Raw genomic sequence first — 7,432 nt, 5'->3', positions numbered from 1 at the left:
AACACACGACGATCCAACACACCCATGGGGCAAACTGTGTGTCACACACGGTCTAGACACATACCCATGTGTCTGCCCGTGTGGACCAACTAAGGGCTATTTTCCAAGCCAATAGTCGCCCTCAATCACTTATACATTTAAACACATTTCATAACATGCAACATGACATGTTTAGGCACTCAAATGTTCCACACCAATTTCATGCATTATCAAACTTATTACCATAACTTCAATTTATGCATTCATGTTTATAGTCATTTCTAAGTCATTAGGTAATCCCTTATCCTTTAGCATCTAGTCCATATTTTATCATATATTCACCAATCAACCACATATCACATCATCAAGGCGTTAACACATTCACCAATCAACCACATATCACATCATCAAGGCACTGACACATGCATGCATGGGCAATTAGATTACAACCCAATGATCGAATATAAGCCATATCACATGGCCATTACAAAATGAATCATCATCATCATAGGCCCTTACAAATTGGCCGAATAGCACGACACATATCACAAAATAACCAAGTTCCCTATACATGCCATACTTAAAATAACAATTTCATTATACCCAATAATCTTTTGATAGTGTGATCAAATGCTCCGACAACTTCCGATCCCTGAGTTAGCTTGGCGGAACTACAAAGAATGGAAAGGAAAGGGGGTAGGCATTAAAGCTTAGTAAGTCCACATGAAAATAATATGCAATAGTAGTAGGCAATCAATATAAAAAGACATAGCAACATATACATAAAGATTATTCATCATTCAAACCTTTTGGGCTTACTTATCACGTGTACATATATATATCCTTGCGCATCATGAATCGTTCTTTATCAAGGCATTATTCATAGGTTCAGCGTACATACATGTACTCATCGTAGTATATCATATAACCATACCTTTTTATTGTGCCCTCCTTAGGACTTCCATCCCATCATTCATTATAATACCGGTTGAACACTCAGAATACTATTAGATAAACGGAAATTTTCACATAAGTGCCACATATACATATGTAGCCAAAGCTACTATATAACATGTAACACTCACGGAGGAGCTACTCACGGGCTTGCTCATATAAGCTATCGGTCAAGGCGTAACTACACGGGTTACTCACAAAAGCTGTTAGGTATCTGATGACTCAAGGATTACCTAGCCACCAGTAGGACACACAAAACCATTGCCTAGAACTTAACCACATGTATCGTATTCATCATGAACTCAGACCACTCAACAAGTTCAGATGCTCGCATCCATAACGAATTCGAACCTCTCAACGAGCTCGGATGCCATATATCACGAACCTAGACCACTCAATGAGTTCAGACTTCTTAATTCCTAGTGACATGTCACTTGTATCCTAAACTATTCCTAAGGTTCAAACGATATTTTCCTCACTTGCACATGGCATACTTTGTCGTACTTGCTCGTGATGCCGTGGATAACGACCATGACATTACTCATGCTTTCATAACCATCAGTACGTAGAACATTCATAATAATAACAAAATATTTATCATACAATATCAATGCATTAAAAATGCACTACAACATCACATTATTTGCATATGTACTTACCTTGGAACAAAAATGATGATAATCGAGCCTAATCGTCGTATACTTTATTCTTCCCTCGATCAAGACCCCATTCTCGTTTTTCTTGATCTATAATGTCAAATTTAACTTGTTTATTAATCACATTATTCAAATCAATCCATAATTCATGCCTTGGTAAAATTACCTTTTTACCCCTAACTTTTTACTTATTTACGATTTAGTCCCTAGGCTCGTAAAATGAAATGCATGCATTTTCTTTGTTACCCAAGCCTAGACAAACCTTTACTATGCTCATATCAGCCCATATTTTCCTTTATTTCACATTATCACTACTTACTTTTACACTTTTACAAACAAGCCCCCTTTTTAGGTGTTTTCACTAAAAATCACCTAGTAAACGATGCTTATCATACATCAAACATTCATATTCATCTATTAATCATCAAAATACATGTATGTTACACATGGGTAAAATTTCATACATGAACCCTAGTTCAAAATATAGCTAGAAATGGGTAGATCATGCTTCAAGGACTTCGAAAATACAAAGAACATTAAAAACGGGGCTAGGGAGCACTTACAATCAAGCTTGGAAATGTTGAACAAACCCTAGCTATAGTTTCTTGCAATTTTTGGCAATGGGAGAAGAAGATGGACATCAATTTTGACTTATTTTTCCCTTTTTATTCTATTAATTACCAAATGACCAAAATGCCCTTAGGGTTTTTCTTTCAAATTTTTCCCAATGCATGCCCATTTTTGTCCAAAATTATAAAAATTGGTCAAATTGCTGATTACGACTCTCTAGTTCATTATCTAAAGCAATTTCATGCTTAAAGCTTCTAGAATGCAAGTTTTGCATCTTATTCAATTTGGTCCCTAAACTTCAATTAGACATTTTATGCATAGAATTTCTTCATGAAACTTTCACATTAGCATGCATTCATAACATAAACCTCATAAGAATCTTATAATAATTATTTCTATCTCAAATTTGTGGTCTCTTAAACTACTGTTTCGACTAGGCCCTAATTTGGGATGTTACAGCTTTTAACTTAGAAGATGGATGGAGCAAACAACTATCTCCTTAGTTACTTAGCCTATTACTATAGTGGAGTACCCCTAATTTATTTTCTTTTTTTTTTATTATTACACACTTTTATTTAAACTCACCTTTCTAGTCAACAACACGATAGAGCAAACAAAGTGCTATTGAGTTACTTGACAATTCTAAGCATTAAAGTGCCGACTGTCCTTTATTTTAATAATGTTGTGGCAATATGAATGAGTTTGGCTTCAAAAGTCCCTAAGTTCATTAAAAGGCACTTGCTATAATCCAAAAAAAAAAAAAAACAATTGAGTATAGGACATGTCATTTTTAGGAATTAATTTTCAAGCAACCTAACGTAAGCTAAATTCACCTAATCCATTGTCACATGTTCTAGGTACATTGAAAAATTAAGCTCATCACTGAACATCATAAGTGAAGATTGTACTCCTTATAGGCAAAACAGTACTTAGTAGTTACATGGCAATGACAAAACAATTTTAACAATACTAAAATGATCATACATATTAAATATAAAATGTAGGCTAAATATACAATACACCCCCAAGCCTAAGGGATGCGTTGTCCTCAATGCATGTACAAATATAAAATAGAAATGTGATAAGATATATATGAATAAAAAAAAATGGTATGGCAAAACAAATGGAATGCATGATGCAAGGAAAGGAAGAAAACTTTCCTGACTTGGAGTGAAGTATGGTTACTTCATTCTTTTTTGTAGGTGGATTTGCGTGCATTGAACTTATAACACATTTTCCTTTTCGTTGTGTGCATATCCTCTCCTTCTTTATCAGATTCTGTGATCTCATTAATAAGATGATTAATCAGAAATGAAAATAACGTTAAGTAATTAAAGGTAAAAATAATACAAACAAAATTAAAGTAAAGCAATTAAAGAAAAGAAAGATAAAAAATATATTTTTTTATGTTTTTTCGAACTCTGCAACAATTTGGAGTTGCTGAGTCTCAAAGAGGTTGAGTTGCTTCTACAACTGATTGGGTGAGTTGAACACTTGCTGCTCAAATGGATTGTTAAAGATAGAAGATTTGCTATGGCAAATGTCTTGCAAACTCATTTTCCATTGTTGTTTCTAGTAAACTGATGGCATGACATTCTTCATTATCATATGCACATTTCAAAGCATCAAATACATTGAAAGTAACTTGCTGGTCATTTACCCTCGTATTCAATTCACCTTTCTGCACATCAATTAAAGTCCTGCCTGTAGTAAGAAATGATCTTCCAAGCATAATTGGCACATCCTGGTCAACTTCACATTCTAAAATAAGGAAATTTGCAGGGAAAATAAATTTATCTACTCTTACCAGCACATCTTCAATTTTACCTTCCAGATATGCGTAGGATCGATCAGCCAGTTGCAACGTAACTGCTGTAGGTCTTGCTTTTCCAATTCCTAGCTTTCTAAAAATAGACATAGGCATTAGATTTATACTCATTCTAAAATCACATAACGTCTTACAAACATAATGATTTCCAATTGAATATGGGATAGTGAAACTCATTTCAACTTTGGAGGTAATTTATTCGTTAACATTGATGTGCACCCTTCAGTGAGAACAATAGTTTCAAATTCTCCCAATCTGCGTTTCTTTGACAATATAACATAAATGGGCATTTTCTCCAAAGCTTCTACTAGCTGTATGTTTGTAACACCCTGAACCCGAGACCGTCGCCGGAGTCGAACACGAGGTGTTAACAGACTTCAAACCTCTTATTAGAAATTTCCCAGACAAGCTGCCAATCTGCGTACGAGTCGCATTAAAAATCATATCTTGAGTTCTGAAACTCGAAATCCAGTTTTGTAAATTTTTCCTAGAACTAGACTCATATATCTATATGGTAGAATTTTTGTAGAATTTTTGGCCAGGCCAATTGGTACAGTTTATTGGTTAGAGTCGTCCCTATTCCTGGGTTCGACTACTCTGACCCTTGTGCATTACAACTTAGATATCTCCCTTTACAGAGCTCCAATACTTATGTCGTTGGTTTCTAATGAAACTAGACTCAAAAGATAATCTATAAATATAAAGCATGACTTCTAATTGTCTCTAATTAATTTAGGGTGAATTTCTAAAGTCGGGACAGGGGATCCAGAAATCGCTCTGGCCCTGTTTCACAAGAGTTTAATTATCTCCTAACATACAGCTCATATGGTCGTTTCATTTCTTCTATATGAAAATAGACTCATCGAGATTCGATTACATAATTTATTCATTATTTAATTCCATTCCTACTATTTTTAGTGATTTTTCAATCTCACGTCACTGCTACTGCCAGCATCTGTTACTAAAGCAACTATGCCTATTTCGTGATTTCTCCTTGATCTAACTAGTAATTCATCATACATATCACAAATTATGATCATGACTAGCCATGCCAAAGGCTAATCATTGTCAAACATCTCCCTACTACACTATTGCCATATCATGAATTTTAACACCAAAATAATCAACCATGACATATGGCATAAAAATCAATTACCAAGACTTGCGACCTAACATTATAGAACCAAATCCAACCGAACATTTATGCCATTTTCGCATGGCTAAAAGTTTACATACCAAATTTCAACAAAACATATTAGCCTATACATGCGAAATGTTCTCCTAGACCGACTAAAAGAAGATACCAAAAGTTGCTAGCCGGTGTGATGACTTCGATGACAGATTCCGAAGCACGCAAAAAGACGAGTCCAAGAAACCTAAAGTAGGTGACAAGCAAACACCGAGTGAGTATATAACTCAAGAAGTCATAAGCATTACATTGCCATTCAGTAATAATATATCATAAGAGAAAATAAATAATGCGGATTAAAATCCTCCATCCATACCCAAAGCGTGCTATAATTCCTTAGGCATTTCGGTTCGATCTCATACCAAGCCCTACTTTGATATTTCATACATTACACCATATGACATTGGATGCATTTATCTTCAAGTATAATCACCACATAGGTTCAAGACTTACCAAGCTCAATCCCAAATATAAATAAAATGTCTATTCCTCATGAGCTCAAGGTGTTTACTGCACCGCTGTCCATGATTGCCTCGATAAGGCCGCACACTTAGAGCATGTATATTTATTAGAGAATGTATAATAAGCCCGCACACTTAGTGCTTAATAGTCGAACTCGTACACTTAGTGCTATATAATCAAACTCGCACACTTAGTGCTATACAATTTGAACCCGCACACTTAGTGCCAATCTCATGATCATAAATGTTTACACCCGCACACTTAGTGCGAAACCAACAACTCAATACATCTCACCTCTTTTCTTTTCATTCAATTCTTTCATCACCCCATGCATACATGTATATATATATATATGTATATATTTATCATTCCATTCAGCATCATTACATAGATGTTATGACCATTTAAATTAATACAAAATATATGCTTAATGACTTACCTTGTGTTGGGTAAGACGGTTCCAACTCTGGCTACTCGATGATCTTTTCTTTGCCTTTGCTTGATTCTCCTCCTTTAACTCCTTGAGCTTAATCAATAAATCAACTAGTTTAACCACCTTGCTAAATATTTATAATCCAATTACACATGCATATGTATGTTAGTATATTCGGCAACCATCCTCACTAATTACCCATTTAGTCGATTATACACATAATCAAAGGTAACCTCACGAATGGGCATACTTATGTGTATATATATATATACACTTCCGAATGGGCATCGCAATTAGATTTAACACCACCTTCATACTCAATTAGATGGCCGAATGTATGTACAATGTCAACTATAACATCATTTAAACATCTAATTTCATCTCATGAACACTTGATCGAATTTTCCTAATCTAGCATATTTTCACATCTATTTGTAACATCATGTAAATCCACATATAACTACATTTCTTAAGTTCCACATCTTAATGCCCATTATAGCCATTCTCATAGTCTAAATCTAAAAATCGGCACATCCACCTTTCAACCATGTTAGCCGAGTACTCATTCTCTACTTAGTCCTAAATTCGGCACCTCCAACAAAGTGACTTAACAACTTCAACTTTCATGCTAACATAACAAGCAATTTAACACATACATATAACTAACATGTTAATAGCATCAAGGTATCAACTAAAATTTTTAAGCTTCTTAGTCAAAGCCTAACTCTCCGACAACCCCAAATCCAACCATGGGATAGATAGAATTTAGACTCATCACCCAAAGGTTGTGTAAACTTCCAAAATATCATTGAACATACCTTGATCTAAAGGACCACCTTGGCGAATCTTGCTTCCTCTTCTTCCTCTAGTTACGACAATTGCAAAAGAAAGAAAACATGAACACTCCTTCTTCCCTCCTTATTAAGCATTCAAACTCCCTCATTTTCATGCCACAACATCAAACACTCCTCCTAGATACAAGCAATGGCCGAACTTCTTCAAAATTTTTCTCCTTTCTTTTCTTGGTTTTTCGCTAGGAGATGACAAGTATGAACACCCTTTTTTTTGTTCACTTTCCTATTATTATTCTCATCATTTGTTAACAAAAAAAAACATATTAAATTAGAATGAGTGGAGCATCATCACTCCTTGGCCGGCCACCATGTATTTTATGGGTAATTTGACATGCAAAGCCATGCTTCCTCTCCCTATTATTAATTACTCCTTATAATTCATCTATCATCTTTTCTAACTTCGTCAACTAGGTCCTTTTCGAATTAATTCACATTCCTAAAGCTAATATTAAGCATTTAATTTCTCATATATTCACTGTCACACAAAAATTTATGTAATTAAAACAC

The sequence above is a fragment of the Gossypium arboreum genome, chromosome 2 (assembly GCF_025698485.1).
Source record: "Gossypium arboreum isolate Shixiya-1 chromosome 2, ASM2569848v2, whole genome shotgun sequence".
In the NCBI taxonomy this organism is placed as follows: domain Eukaryota; kingdom Viridiplantae; phylum Streptophyta; class Magnoliopsida; order Malvales; family Malvaceae; genus Gossypium; species Gossypium arboreum.
The sequence above is the reverse complement of the archived record's forward strand: the minus strand, read 5'-3'. Positions refer to the sequence as shown.